This window comes from Hibiscus syriacus, unplaced genomic scaffold, assembly GCF_006381635.1.
Source record: "Hibiscus syriacus cultivar Baekdansim isolate YM2019G1 unplaced genomic scaffold, ASM638163v2 tig00008013_pilon, whole genome shotgun sequence".
NCBI classification, from domain to species: domain Eukaryota; kingdom Viridiplantae; phylum Streptophyta; class Magnoliopsida; order Malvales; family Malvaceae; genus Hibiscus; species Hibiscus syriacus.
In genome coordinates, this window is record NW_024062150.1 from 1,669,529 (window position 1) to 1,685,229 (window position 15,701).

Consider the following 15,701-nt stretch of genomic DNA (forward strand, 5'->3'; position numbering starts at 1 on the left):
TTAGTATTTTTTATAACAATTAAAATTGTAAGTAGACTAGGAGGCTAAAACAATTATTGCCATTATTTTTAGTAAGTTTTAGGACTAAAACGATATAAAAAAAAGTTGTTAGATTCGCGAGATTGAGAAAGATCATCCCTTCTAATAATGAGATTATGGGTGCACATTATATGTCGTCTACTACGAGTTTAGAAAATAAATGAAGGTACTATACGAGTGTACAGTTTCATGACATTTTTCAATCTAGAAAATAAATGAGTGTACTACTACTATACGAGTGCACATTATATTCTTCTCCTCTTGATATTAGTGAATATTTGTTTGCTCTACCTGTAATTTTTTCCGAAAGGATTTTTCATGTAAAATTTTGATGTTTATTTTATTAGGCGATTATTACCCATGTTGTTATCTTCTAAAATAAGCGACTTCAGTGATTCAGAGACTAATTGTTATCCCTCAATATTTTGGGTTCGAGCACCGTATATACAGCAATATTCGCGTTCATGCATAAATTGTAGATTTTATTCTATGTTACCAATAATACAATCCACGCCATTGATCATATATTTTGATAAAAATATGAAGTAAATATTTTTAGATTAATAAATATATTTAAAATAACAATTACATTGGTCTTGTAGCTCAGTTGGTTAGAGCATTGGCCTTATGAACCAAAGATCGTGAGTTTGAGCCTAGCCTAGATCATTAATATATAACAGTTAAATTTGTATGTGCACCAGAAGACCAAAATAATTATATTGTTGTCATTATTTGAGAAGTTTTAGGGACCAAAATGATAAAAAAAAATATATAATTATTGAATGTGCGTGATTGAGATAAGACCATCCCTTGTAAGAACGAGAGTGATATTCTAGGTTCTCTTAAACTAGAAATAAATGGTCTCGTGCCTAAATATATCTACATGAGACTCTACATGCATTTTTATATCTTAAGTTCAGAAAATAAATAAATAAATGCATTACATAAGCGTTACAGTTCAATAATTTTCTTCAATCTAGATATAATAGAAAATGAATAAACAATAAATCATCATACTATACAAGATCCATGACTGCTTTTACCACAAAAACATGTATAGGAAATATCTTAGCATTTTCACTTGAAATTTTCTAACCATACCCCGTCGCCATCTGCGACACTTACACCCAAGTCCAAGAAACATAATCTGGTTTGTCTTCAGGTAAATATTTTGGCAGGAAAGAGGCAACTATGATCAATTGAATCCGAGTTCTCTTCTAGGTTTACATTCAGTCTGGTATTCACGCCTAAAGAAAGACTATAGTTTCATAGGTTTGCATCTGGTGCAGTTTGACTATTCTCCAATTTATTTGTATCATTCTCGAAAAGAATTGTTAAACTTGACAAGATACGATGAAACTTAAAAACCACTGTCAACACCCAGTACTTAATCTTTCATAAAAACTTCATTGTATACAGAAGAATCATACAATGATTTATCAATAGTAAGAATCTCAGAAAAGAATAAAAATATTCGCAAATATATTTTAGAAATAATAGAAACTTCAACACATTTTAAACTATAATCCTTAATATTACAGAGAAAATCTTCTTTATGATACTTCATTAAGCGAAAACCACAAAAAATAAATAAAAATAAACAAAACCACCAATAAAAATTTCTTTATGATGCTTCATTAAATAAAAATCACCAATCTGCAATATTCTTCTATATGCAATTAAGTCTTCACGAAATATCAAGTATTGGGTGTTAACATTGATTCTTCAATTTCAGGCATTCTTCTGCGTGTATCGTCAAGTTTAACATATCTTTTCGAGAGTGATACAAAAGAATTAGAGAATGACCAAAATACATCAGATGCAAATCTAAGGAACTCTAGTCTTTCTTTAGGCATAAATATCATACTGAATGTAAATCTAAAAGAAAACTCGAATTCGTTTAATCATAGTTATCTATTTCCTACCATAATGCAAACTTAGGAAATCACTTTTATTCATTTCCATTTAATTTCAATTGTTACAGATTGATGATTTTACTTAATGAAACAACATAAATGTCCTCTCTGTAATATTAAGGATTTCAATTTCCTATTACTTCTGGAACATATTTACGAAGACTTTCATTCTCCTCTGAGTTACTTACCACAGATAAATCATTGCATGATTCTTCTGTATGCAATGAAGTCTTTACAAAAGATCAAGTATTAGATGTTGGCAATGGTTCTTCAGTTTCAAACATTCATCTTCGTGTCTCGTCAAGTTTAACAGGTCTTTTCGAGAGTGATACGAAAGAACTGGAGAATGGCCAAAATGTACCAGATATAAACCTAGGGAACTCTGTTGAAAACATTTTTGATATTTCGATATAACAAATTAAGTTAAATGAATTTTAAGATTTTACAAATGATTTTACAATTTTATATTCGATTCAATTAACCGAATATCAAATTATTACTCCAAGTTTTTCAAGATCAATTTTAATCCTTACTAAATGTGTAAAATTGTGATTTGTACTTAAACTATTTTTGAAACAATTTTCACAAAGTATTTTGAACCAAAAACAAGCCTTAAATCAATTATTCAAAGGCATGCACCGATGCATCAGTACATGCATCGATGCATCAATGAATTAATTGAACATCGAATGCATTCCATGCACCGATGCACTCTCCATGCATCGATGCACTCTGAATATTTTCAAAACATCGAATGCATTTGATGCATCGATGCACAAGCCATGCATCGATGCATCAGGCTATTTTTCAAACATCGAATGCATTTCATGCATCGATGCACACTTGGTGCACCGATGCATCAAGTGTTCCAACGGTCAAAATATTTGAATTTTACACGAATGCACCGATGCATACTTGATCATGCATCGATGCATGAGACGCTCCACCTAGAAAAATTAATTGTTTTCACACTTAAACGGCTCTATTATCCCCACTAATTATCACCAACGTTCAGAATTGATTCAAGGGGTATTTAAACAAGTTCTGAAGCCATTGATCAAGAACAAGAAACATCAAGCAACTAGAATCAAGAGAGAATCAAAGAGAAAGCATCAAACCTCAAGTTTGAGCATTTCAAGCCTATTTTCATTCAATATTCATTTTGCTTTCAAGAACACTTTTTTTGTGCTCAATTGTATTCATCTTTGAGTGTTCTTTTCTTTGTTCTAGAATTGTGCAAACATCTTACCTTGTGAGGTTTTCTTGTAAGTTTGCAAATTTGTAATCTTCTCTTTGAGAAAAGAGTGTTCTCAAGAGTTGGGGTATACTCTTGAGGGAATTGTAAGGTTATCTCTTTGGCCTCAAAAGAAAGAACAAATTAGTGAATTTGTTGGAAAATCCTTAGTGTGGATAGCTAAGGTAGTGGACGTAGACTTTGTTTGAGAAAGTCGAACAACTATAAATCGCTGTGCAATTACTTTCAATTTTCTGCAAAAGCTTCCACAAAATTTTTATTGCCAATTCACCCTCCTCTTGGCCAATTTTGTCATTCGATTAACTCAACAATTGGCATCAGAGCCTAACTCATTTGAAGGTTTAATCGCCTCTTGAGTTGATCTGGGAAGAGTTACATCGATTACCAAGTCATCAATGGCCTCCACTTCAAATTACGACTCTGGTCTCGATTCGATGCCCGTCAACAAGCCTCCTTTCTTCAATGGAGCTAACTACGCCTATTGGAAGAATAGAATGATGTACTTCATTCAAGCAAGTGACATGGGAGCATGGAATGCCGTAGAAGAAGGATACATTAAGCCTATCACTCATCCAAGGTTGTGGAGTGAAGGAGATACAAAAATGTTTCAGCTCAACTCCAAAGCCATCCATATTATCTTTTGTGCTCTTGGACCAGATGAATACGGAAGAGTTTCATCGTGTACAACCGCCAAAGAAATATGAGACAAGCTTCAAGTCACACATGAAGGTACCGATGAGGTAAAGAAATCAAAAATTAGTATTCTAACGCATAGCTATGAAATTTTCAGGATGAAACCAAATGAAGACGTCAAAGCTATGACAGATAGATTTTCAACGATTGTCAATGGTCTCAAATCATATGGAGAGATCATCTCAAATGAAAAGCTTGTGAGGAAGTTAGTCTACTCCCTCCCAAAATCATGGCAATCAAAGAAGACGACAATCATCGAGTCTAAAGACTTATCGTCCTTAACTCTTGAAGAACTTATCGGTTCACTCCTCACTCATGAGATGATGCTTGAAGATGAGGTGGACCTTGATAAAGTTGAAGAGACACCAAAGGAGAAGGAGAAGAAGAAAAACATTGGAGTTGCTCTCAAATCCACAAAAGATGAGAGTGATTCTAATGATGATGATGATGACGAGGAAATGGCATTGTTTGCCAAACGGTTCAGAAAAATGATGAGACCTTACCGAGGAAGAAAATTCAAACGAAATGAAGGCCTCAAAGATGAACCAAAAGAGAAGGACCCAATCATTTGCTATGAATGCAAAAAACCAGGGCATGTCAAATATGATTGCCCACAATTGAAGAAGAAGGGTCAATCAAAGAATAAGCACAAGGCTCATGTGGCTACATGGAGCGATGAAGAAGGTTCCAATGAAGAAGAACAAGAAGTAGCAAACTTGTGCTTAATGGCATTTGGGGAAGATTCTAAGGTAACCTCTAACTCATCTGATTTTGATGATTTATCTTATGATGAGCTATTAGAGGAATATAATGGGTTGGCTTCGGATTATGAGAAATTATTTTTAAAATACAAAAATGATGTTTCAAAGTTGAAAAATGAAAATAAACTCATATCCAAAACCAACAATGATCTTGAAAGTAAAATCAAAGATTTGCAAATCAAACTAGAAGAGTTTGAAAAGAAAAATTTAGATTTGCAAAATTTACTTTCAAAGGTCAATGATGATCATCAAAAGAAAATTGATGATCTTAAAACTTCTTTTGATAAAGTTGGAGCAAAACGTTTTGAAAAAGGAGAAAATTCAAAATCCAACTTTGTTAGAAAAGATTTTAGAAACTACAATCATAGAAATCCTCAACGAACCTTAAATGGTAAAATCTTTAGAAGTATATGGGTTCCTAAAGGACTCATTACTACTAAAGATAAAGATATCCTACACAAATGGATACCTAAGGGGACTAGGATTATGGACCTAAAAGAATTTGGGTACCAAAAATCAAAAATTAATCTATGTTTGTAGGGAAAGGAGCATTGCTACAAGGCACGGGAAACAAATTCAAATTCATGGTACCTTGATAGTGGATGCTCAAGACATATGACCGGAGACAAAAGCCGGTTCATTGAGCTTAACGCCAAAAATGGAGGAGAAGTGACTTTTGGAGACAATTCAAAAGGTTACATTGAAGGTATTGGTACAATAGGTAATACCTCTTCCATACAAATTAAGAATGTTTTATATGTGAATGAATTAAAGCATAATCTATTGAGTATTAGTCAATTATGCGATAAAGGATTCAATGTCTTATTTGAAATTAATGGTTGTAAAGTCATTGACATTGCATCTAATCGGATTATGCTTGTTGGTCATAGAATAGGAAACATTTACATGGTGCATTTAGATTCTATTGATATGACTAATTTATGCCTAGTTGCTAAGGATGAGCATGATAGTTGGTTATGGCATAGGAGACTAGGTCATGCTAGTATGAGTGTTTTGCAACGGTTAATTCAAGGAGACTTAGTAAGAGGGTTGCCTAAGCTTAAATTTGATAATGATAAAATCTGTGATGCTTGTGCTAAAGGAAAACAAAAGCAAGTTTCTTTTAAATCTATTAATGATGTATCAACTAGTAGAGTATTACAATTGATCCATTTAGATCTTTTTGGGCCAACTAGAACTACTAGCTTGGGAGGAAAACAATATGCATTTGTCTTGGTAGATGACTATTCTAGATACACTTGGGTTCTATTCTTAAGTACTAAAGATGAAGCATTAGAAAATTTCATCACATTTTCAAAAATAATCCAAAATGAAAAAGGTTACTCTATCACTAGTGTTAGAAGTGATCATGGAACTGAATTTGAAAATCTTGGATTTATTGAGTTTTGTAATTCTAATGGTATTAGCCACAATTTTTCAGCACCTAGAACCCCTCAACAAAATGGAGTTGTTGAGAGGAAAAATCGAACTTTAGAATAAATGGCTAGAACCATGTTTTGTGAAAATAATTTGCCAAAATATTTTTGGGCGAAAGCCACAAATACCGCTTGTTATGTTGTAAATCGAGTAATGATTAGGCCAATTTTAAAGAAAACTCCATATGAAATTCTCAAAAATAAAAAGCCTAACATTAACTATTTTCATCCTTTTGGATGTAAATGTTTTGTTTTAAACAACGGTAAAGAAAATCTTGGTAAATTTGATGCTAAAAGTGATGAAGGAATTTTTATGGGTTATTCCTTAAATTCTAAAGGTTATCGTGTATTTAATAAAAGAACTTTAGTTGTAGAAGAGTCTATACATGTTGTTTTCGATGATAATCCCCTTCCGAGGAAGGATTCTTCTGTTAATGATGATGTAGGTATTGTACAAGCAAATGACGTTAGACATGACGTTGGAGAATCATCATCAAATGAAGAAACAAAAGATGAGGAAACTCATGATCTCCTCGAGAATCCAACCATTGAAGAAAGGGAAGTATCTTTTCCAAGAGAGTACAACTATGTCAAAGATGGTGAAATTATAGGTGATCCATCAAAAGGGGTAACTACTCGATCTTCTCTTAGAAATATCTGTAATTATGTTGCATTTATTTCATGCATAGAGCCTAAGAACATCAAAGAAGCATTAAAAGATGAACATTGGACTATGGCTATGCAAGAAGAATTAAATCAATTTGAGAGAAGTAAAGTATGGACATTAGTTGAAAGGCCTAGTAATAAATCTACTGTAGGTACTAGATGTGTTTTTAGAAATAAACTTGATGAAAGTGGTAATATAGTGAGGAACAAGGCTAGACTTGTTGCTCAAGGCTATACTCAAGAAGAAGGCATAGACTATGATGAAACATACGCTCCCGTAACTAGGATGGAAGCAATTAGAATGTTATTAGCATTTGCATGTTTCAATGAATTTAAATTATATCAAATGGATGTTAAAAGTGCATTTTTAAATGGTTTTATAAATGAAGAAGTGTACGTGGAACAACCTCCAGGTTTTGAAGATTCAAATTTTTCGGATCATGTTTTAAAATTGACAAAAGCTCTTTATGGTTTAAAACAAGCTCCTAGAGCTTGGTATGAAAGATTGTCAAATTTTTTAATTGAAAAAGGTTTTTCAAAAGGAAAGGTTGACACTACATTATTTTTAAAACATAAAGGTAAAGATTTATTAGTAGTTCAAATTTATGTTGATGATATAATATTTGGCTCTACTAATGATGTTCTTTGCCAAGAATTTTCTAAGCTAATGCAAAGTGAGTTTGAGATGAACATGATGGGGGAGCTCTCATTTTTCTTGGGACTCCAAATCAAGCAATGAAAAGATGTCATCTTCATTAATCAAGCTAAGTACGTCAAAGATATGCTTAAGAAGTTTGGACTGGAAAATGGGAAACCTCATAACACTCCAATGAGCTCTTCAACAAAGCTTGACTTAGATGAAGGAGGTAAATGTGTAGATGTTAAATTATATAGGTCAATGATTGGCTCTTTGCTTTATCTAACTGCAAGTAGACCGGACATTATGTTTAGTGTTTGCTTATGTGCTAGATTTCAATCATGTCCTAAGGAATCACATTTACTAGCTATTAAGAGAATCTTTAGATACCTTAAGGACACTCCTAGTTTAGGACTTTGGTATCCTAGAGACTATAGCTTTAGCTTGCATGCCTTTTCTGATGCAGATTATGGATGATGCAAATTAGATAGGAAAAACACCTCCAGTACTTGTCAATTCCTTGGAAATATGTTGATTTCTTGGTTTTCAAAGAAGCAAAATTGTGTTGCATTATCTACCACTGAAGCGGAATACATTTCAGCCGGTAGTTGTTGTGCACAAGTTTTATGGATGAAACAACTTTTTGATTATGGAATTGAAGTAGGTATCATTCCTATCAAGTGTGACAATACTAGTGCTATTTGTCTCACTAAAAATCCCATCCAACACTCTAGAACTAAGCACATTGAAATAAGACATCACTTCATTAGGGACCATGTCACTAAGGAAGATGTAGTTCTAGAATTTGTTGATATTTTGCACCAATTAGCGGATATTTTTACAAAACCCTTAGACAAGGAAAGGTTTTGGACACTTAGAAGAGAATTAGGTTTAACTGACCTATCTTCACTTAGTGTTTAAAATAATTTAGCACTTTTAATAAATACTGAAAAATACTTATAATAATAATTTTTGATTGCATTCTTGCTATTAGTTAGGGGGAGTTTATGATTCTTAGTGAAAATTAATTTTATGTTCAAATAATGTTTAAAGACTAATTGATTGAACATAATTAATTTTTGATATATGAGTTGCCAACACCACTAGAGCCTATTAATTTAGCTTTTTAAGTGTTTAAAACGGATTTTTGACATTTTTGTGCTTCATGCACCGATGCATTTAACAATGCATCGATGCATCCCTTTGAATATGTATCGATGCATCACCATGATGCACCGATGCATGCCTTGAATATGCATCGATGCATAAGAACATGAACCGATGCATCTGTCGGGTTTTAGGTTTAAAATCCTCATCTTCTTCATTTTTCTCAAACCCTAAACACTAAAACATACGGCCATTTGACCTCTCTCTCTCTCTCAAAATCTCTATTTTTGCTCAAAATCTTTGGGAAAACATCGGATTCTTCAAGATTTTTATCCTACAAACCTGCTACAATCATTAAATCGCTCAAAACATCTTCACATTCCCCTCAATCCGAATTTTTCAAGGTAATTTTTCAAAAACTCTATTTTATTAATTTTTGAACTTATGACTCGTTTAGATTAGTTCTAGTTTGAAATAATTATCGGGCATTAGTTATATGATGATTCTAAACTAGTTTCTACAACGAATTTCATCAAAAACACATAATTTTTCAAAATTAAAATTTCGAATTTAAAAAAAAATAAAAAAAAATAAAATTAAGTGATAGTTTTGATTTAATTGTGTTGTTTTCATGAAAACTATACATATTATGATATTATTTTAAAATAGTTTTCAAAACTTTGCCCATTGGGATTATGTTAGAGAACCTTGAATTATTGAGGACTCATTTGAGTTTTGGGATTAATTGTTCTGCATACATGTATTTTAAAATTGCAGGTGATATTCCTTTTCCGATTTTCCTTACCATGACTAATCCTAAACGCCCTAGGACATCCTCTAGTCGGTCTCACCAAAACCGTCCTCCCGTTCCTCAACATCCTCCTCCCGATCCTCCGATGGAGTAGACTTACTTGCCATGCTTTCTTGTTCTTAAAACTTGGATTTGATTTTTGTGGTTTGATTGATACTTTGAACTTGATTAGTTGTTGGATGTTTGTTTGAGGATGCTTGAACTTATTATATATATTTGGTTTGCCATTTTAACGCTTTCTGTTTATTAATTTTGCATCATTAGAAATTTATGACCAAATTATGCCATTTCACATTTTATTATGAATATTGTTTATGAAAACTAATGGCTAATATCTCTTTTGATTGTGATCTTAGCAGCTTATTATTAATATATCAATTGGCTAATGTTTTTCAAAATTCTTGTTTAAAACGTTTATATAGAGTCTTTTTGATTTAACAAAAAGGGAGAGAAAATTTAAGATGTGCTATAGTAAGGGGGAGTAAGTTTTTCAAAATCGATTTCAAACAAATCTTAAAATTACTCAAATGTTTTGTTATATCAAAAAGGGGGAGATTGTTGAAAACATTTTTGATATTTCGATATAACAAATTAAGTTAAATGAATTTTAAGATTTTACAAATGATTTTACAATTTTATATTCGATTCAATTAACCGAATATCAAATTATTACTCTAAGTTTTTCAAGATCAATTTTAATCCTTACTAAATGTGTAAAATTGTGATTTGTACTTAAACTATTTTTGAAACAATTTTCACAAAGTATTTTGAACAAAAAACAAGCCTTAAATCAATTATTCAAAGGCATGCACCGATGCATCAGTACATGCATCGATGCATCAATGAATTAATTGAACATCGAATGCATTCCATGCACCGATGCACTCTCCATGCATCGATGCACTCTGAATATTTTCAAAACATCGAATGCATTTGATGCATCGATGCACAAGCCATGCATCGATGCATCAGACTATTTTTCAAACATCGAATGCATTTCATGCATCGATACACACTTGGTGCACCTATGCATCAAGCGTTCCAACGGTCAAAATATTTGAATTTTACACGAATGCACCGATGCATACTTGATCATGCATCGATGCATGAGACGCTCCACCTAGAAAAATTAATTGTTTTCACACTTAAACGGCTCTATTATCCCCACTAATTATCACCAACGTTCAGAATTGATTCAAGGGGTATTTAAACAAGTTCTGGAACCATTGATCAAGAACAAGAAACATCAAGCAACTAGAATCAAGAGAGAATCAAAGAGAAAGCATCAAACCTCAAGTTTGAACATTTCAAGCCTATTTTCATTCAATATTCATTTTACTTTCAAGAACACTTTTTTTTGTGCTCAATTGTATTCATTTTTGAGTGTTCTTTTCTTTGTTCTAGAATTGTGCAAACATCTTACCTTGTGAGTTTTTTTGTAAGTTTGCAAATTTGTAATCTTCTCTTTGAGAAAAGAATGTTCTCAAGAATTGGGGTATACTCTTGAGGGAATTATAAGGTTATCTCTTTGACCTCAAAAGAAAGAACAAATTAGTGAATTTGTTGAAAAATCCTTAGTGTGGATAGCTAAGGTAGTGGAAGTAGACTTTGTTTGAGAAAGTCGAACCACTATAAATCGATGTGCAATTACTTTCAATTTTCTGCAAAAGCTTTCACAAAATTTTTATTGCCAATTCACCCCCTCTTAGCCAATTTTGTCATTCGATTAACTCTACAAACTCTAATCTTTCTTTGGAAATGAACACCAAACTGAATGTAAACCTAAAAGAGAATTCGAGTTCGCTTGATCATAGTTGCCTCTTTTCTGCCTGAATGTGATACTTCAACAGTGAGAATTAGAGTTAACCTTCTCGAATAAAAAGGTCCCAAAATAGCCTCTTCAAGTATTAAATATGAATAATCTGGTTTGCCTTCAAATTGTAGTGATCAACAATAATGGAAATATGATGTGAACTCAGAAGGATATGATTTGCAAAGGACCTGAAAATGGCATAATAATTGTGAGGCATACATTCAGTCCACAATTTCTTGCAAAGAAGAGAACCAGCAGGAAACTTCATGAAAATTCTGACCATTAAAAGCAAGTATGTTGCCTCTATTGGAGTAAGCATCTTATTTTCGCTAATCTTGTCATACTTCTGCTTTTTGGTGCCAACTTTCAAGCCCTTCCATGGAAGACTGAGATATTGAACAAGAAACTAAGTTAACAAAGTCTTGAAGTTTTAAAAGACTTGTCAAGCAAGCAACCACTTGTGTGTTCAACCAACCTTCCCCTAAGGAAGTACATAAGCACATAACCCAAGGATTCGAGATCATCCCTCCTGCTTTGCTCTGCAAGTTTTGTAGAGCATGTTGGATAATATATAAAGCCCAAATAATCGAAGCTACAATTTTTGCTGAGTGTAAAATCCATAAGAATATTAAGTGCAATAAGTTCTTCACCAACTCCAAGGTGAGTGTTAACACTTGCATATCGAGTTGTTCCTGTAAGATTCTTGTTTTCCCTGCACAACCAAAAAATGATGATAACTCAATGAGTAACCATAGCCATAGAAAAGGTTTACATTTTACAAAGAAAAAATTACTACAATATAATAAGGACAGTGTTACAAGTGTTAAATGATCACTAGAGAAAGATATATGCTTATTATTTATGAATTGAAAATTCATGACAAGAGGTAAATTAGGCAAGATTTTCTAAAAACAGTTGATCATGAAACCAAATTGTTTATGAGGTCTAGGAATGAAAATGAATGCCTTGGGTATGCTGACTAGGGAAAAATATATTTCAAATGGAACATAAACTTGTGTCAAAATCTTATCAACATGATATCATGCCTTATTGTCTATTTACAAATCCAAGAAACACATGCGCAGATAGAGCAGCAAATAAATGGAGCATGCCTGATTTGCTTTGCACCCTAGACCCATCAAAAAGTTATCGGGCTTTATGTCACGCTGAAGAAAACCACGAGAGTGCATATACTCAACTCTGTTTATCTAAATCGAAAAGAACACATGTAAATAAGGCAGCCGACCGACCAAATTAAAGTTTCCAGAAAAAGGTAGTGACTTACTGATCTGCAAGCAATAGAACTGCTTTTAAAGAAAACTTCCGATTGCAATAGTTGAACAAATCTTCTAGGCTTGGTCCAAGGAAATCAATAACCATGACATTGTATTCACCCTCAACTCCAAACCATTTTAAATGAGGAATACCGGCTGAACATGTAAAAGAAAGTTAGAAGAACAGAGAACTGGTAACGGACACCAACATATCATAATAAAATAGATAGATACATAAGAGAAGAGATGAACAAAACTTACTCCCTCCTAGAAGAAGCATGTACAGCTTAGATTCATAGAGCAGTTGGGGATGCTTGGTCTTGACTGATTCCTGGACAAACAACAACAAACAAACCAATAACAGAATCAACACTCCAAACATCGGCAAGAGTATTAAATTCAATTAAAATATCAAATTGAAAACGAAACAAAGTACAACTACAATGTAACAACTAAACTTCTAGAGAAATTCGTTTAAGCACTTAAGCAGATCATCCAAAACTATCAACATGAATAACAAATGCACCTATTCCTATATTAGCAGCAAATGTCAGAAGATCTAATTCTAACAATATTCAAAATAAATCACAGTCAAACGTGTTCTTGATAAAAGCATAAATCCCCTACTCTATTTTCTTCAATTACATCAGAATAAAAGAATTGTTTGTGATTAAACAAAAAAACAAACACATCAAACATTACCAGCTTAGCAGCCACTTCCTCTCCATTCTGTACATTAACGGCTGCGAAACAAAAACACAAAAATCAACATAACAGCTGCAAGGGAGAATATATATATATATATATATATATATATAAATGTTATCATATACCTAAATAAAGTTCACCAAAAGATCCACTCCCAATCTTTCGACCAAGCTTGAATTTTACACCAAAAATATGTTCCATGATCTAGCCTTCAGTTTTATCAAATAATAGTAAAAGAATCCCTCTTATTCTACTGTATTAATATTGAAAAATGAAGTTTCTAAAGTTTTAACAGATAAATTGACTCAAAAAACCCTTCTCTTTAAATTAACTCTCAGATCCATCCAAATTCTTAGCTATCAAGACCAAAAATCAAAACCCAGATTCTAAAATCCTTAGAAAAACTCCAACATTCAAAAGGAAAAAACAAAACAAAACCGTACCCTCTTCTAGTAACTAAAAAGATAAGCAAAGGGAGAAAAGTTGAATGAAAATGCAGTAATACCGATTACTCATTGAGCCGAAACACGAGTTTTGGGATCATCAAGTTGCATTCACTAGGTGGGGGAAAAAGTACAGAGAAAAGGTGGTTGTTTTTTTTTTTTTTGGAGAGAGAGAAAAACTTAGCAGTATTAATGAGAAAGAGGAAAGAGAGTGTACTATGAATTTATGACGCCCCCTTCCCAAGAAAAAAAGCGGAAATATTGGGGGGTTTCTAGAAAGGACCTGTAATTTATTAGCAAGAATTTTGGTTTTTAAATTAAAGATTGTTTGTTTATTTTATAATGATTAAATGTTTTGATTTAGAGATTTTGAATGTAATATACTGTTTTTTTATTGACTCTGAATCATTCAGAATGTATTTCTGTGCTGAATCATTCAATATTATTTTACTGAATCAATCAACACTGAATCATTTAGAGGTGTAAAACAAAAACATTAAATATTAATCGATTTAACGTTTAACATTGAATAATTCCATTAAAAGATAAATAAATAGCCCAAAGCCTAGTTTGTTTGTGGTGCTACGAAAATTTCAAGGAAAATTTAATAATGAAAAATAAGAAGAAAATCAGCCCGACTGGGGTAAGTATTATTTTGATAGAGTTTGTGGTATTTTGTTTTAATAATATTTTTTCTAAAATAATAATTTTAATGCATTAAATTTAAATATGGCTTTAAAATTTGATATTTAAGTTGTATCTTTTAAGATGTTGGTGTCCTTATCGTTTTATTTCAAAGCAAAGAAAGCTAATGGATTACAGTGCAAACGAACCAAATTTTAACCTAATTAAACTTCCTTTTTTTTAAGTTTAGGGTTTGTTTTATAACTCTTAACAATTTACTTTTTAAAATTATTTTTTAGTAATTTAATGCATTGGGCAATGAATATTAAAAATAATTTAATTATTTTTCAATTTTGAATCCAAGGTTATTTAGTATCATATACGTTCAGTAACGTTCGAGTACCATAAATGTCAGAGGTGTTAGCATTTAATGTTGAAAGGTTGAAAGTGTTCTTCAAATAGATATTATTTTGTACTTACCTCATATTATTAAAAAAATCTAATTATAAGAATTTATTATTTCTTTGGATATTTTTTGTAAAATATATTTAGATATGGTTAAAAATATATTTTAAGTTATATTTATGAAATAATACAAATTTTACATTTTAACGGTAAGAAAAACTTATCAACTTCAAATAATAATTACATAAAAGATATATGGGTGCCGTCTCTTGGCCCCTGCGTCAATGGGCGCTCCACCCCAATGCCATTGATCAAAACATCAGCATTTCAGATCTTATAGTAGACTCGGGTGAGTGGAATATCGGCCGCTTATCTGCTTTATTCCTTCCTGATGCAATCCCTCACATTTTCGGGCCCCCCCCAATGCATCTGATTTGCCAGACTCTTGCCACTGGAGATGGAGTCCCAAGCTTTGCTTCAATGTTGCCTCTGCTTATGAGTGCTTGGCAGGTAACAACTGGAATGATAGATCGGCTGATAGGAAATCCGTCTGGTCTCTCCAAGTGCCTCAGCGTATCCGGTTATTTGTGTGGAAAGCCTTGCATGGACAACTCATGACTCAACTTGAGCGAGCTCAACGCCGGCTCACTTCAGATCCCTCTTGCCCGATCTGCAAATCCGGCCCCGAGACTCTTCCCCACACTTTTCGAGATTGTCCTGCTGTCCAAGGTATCTGGAGTAGATTCTTCGCCCCTGATGATTCTGAGTTCTATCAGTCTCAATTTCAAAACTGGCTCCTTCGCAATCTGAATTCTAGAACCTCCGCCTCACATAATGGAATTCCATGGTGCATACTGTTTTCGACATTTCTTCGGCTCCTTTGGAAGCGCCGAAATGATTATGTTTTCTCGTCAGAGACTTGGCCTCTTGGGGATCTCTTCAACTGTGCCATTGTTGGCCAAAATTTGGAATGTATTGCATGGTCGAAACTACCTGCTCAATGGCTTTCTCTAAATACAGACGGTGCTGTGGATATGGTAAATGGTTCAAGTTCGATTGGCGGTGTCATTGGCTCTTGTGATGGTTCATGGTTATCTGGTTTCAACAAATATA

At 32.9% G+C, this 15,701-nt stretch overlaps 2 long non-coding RNA genes across 2 annotated transcripts; both read right to left on the minus strand.

The window, feature by feature from the left end:
• Window positions 1–11,395: 11,395 nt before the first annotated feature.
• LOC120201901 lies at window positions 11,396–11,849 on the minus strand. The gene is made up of 3 exons (XR_005523687.1): window positions 11,785–11,849; window positions 11,610–11,673; window positions 11,396–11,520 (listed from the first exon to the last, which is right to left on the minus strand). It is a non-coding gene; the product is annotated as an uncharacterized LOC120201901 (long non-coding RNA).
• Window positions 11,850–12,251: 402 nt separating this feature from the next.
• Window positions 12,252–12,740, minus strand: LOC120201902. The gene is made up of 3 exons (XR_005523688.1): window positions 12,670–12,740; window positions 12,420–12,564; window positions 12,252–12,342 (listed from the first exon to the last, which is right to left on the minus strand). It is a non-coding gene; the product is annotated as an uncharacterized LOC120201902 (long non-coding RNA).
• Between the last annotated feature and the right edge of the window lie 2,961 nt (window positions 12,741–15,701).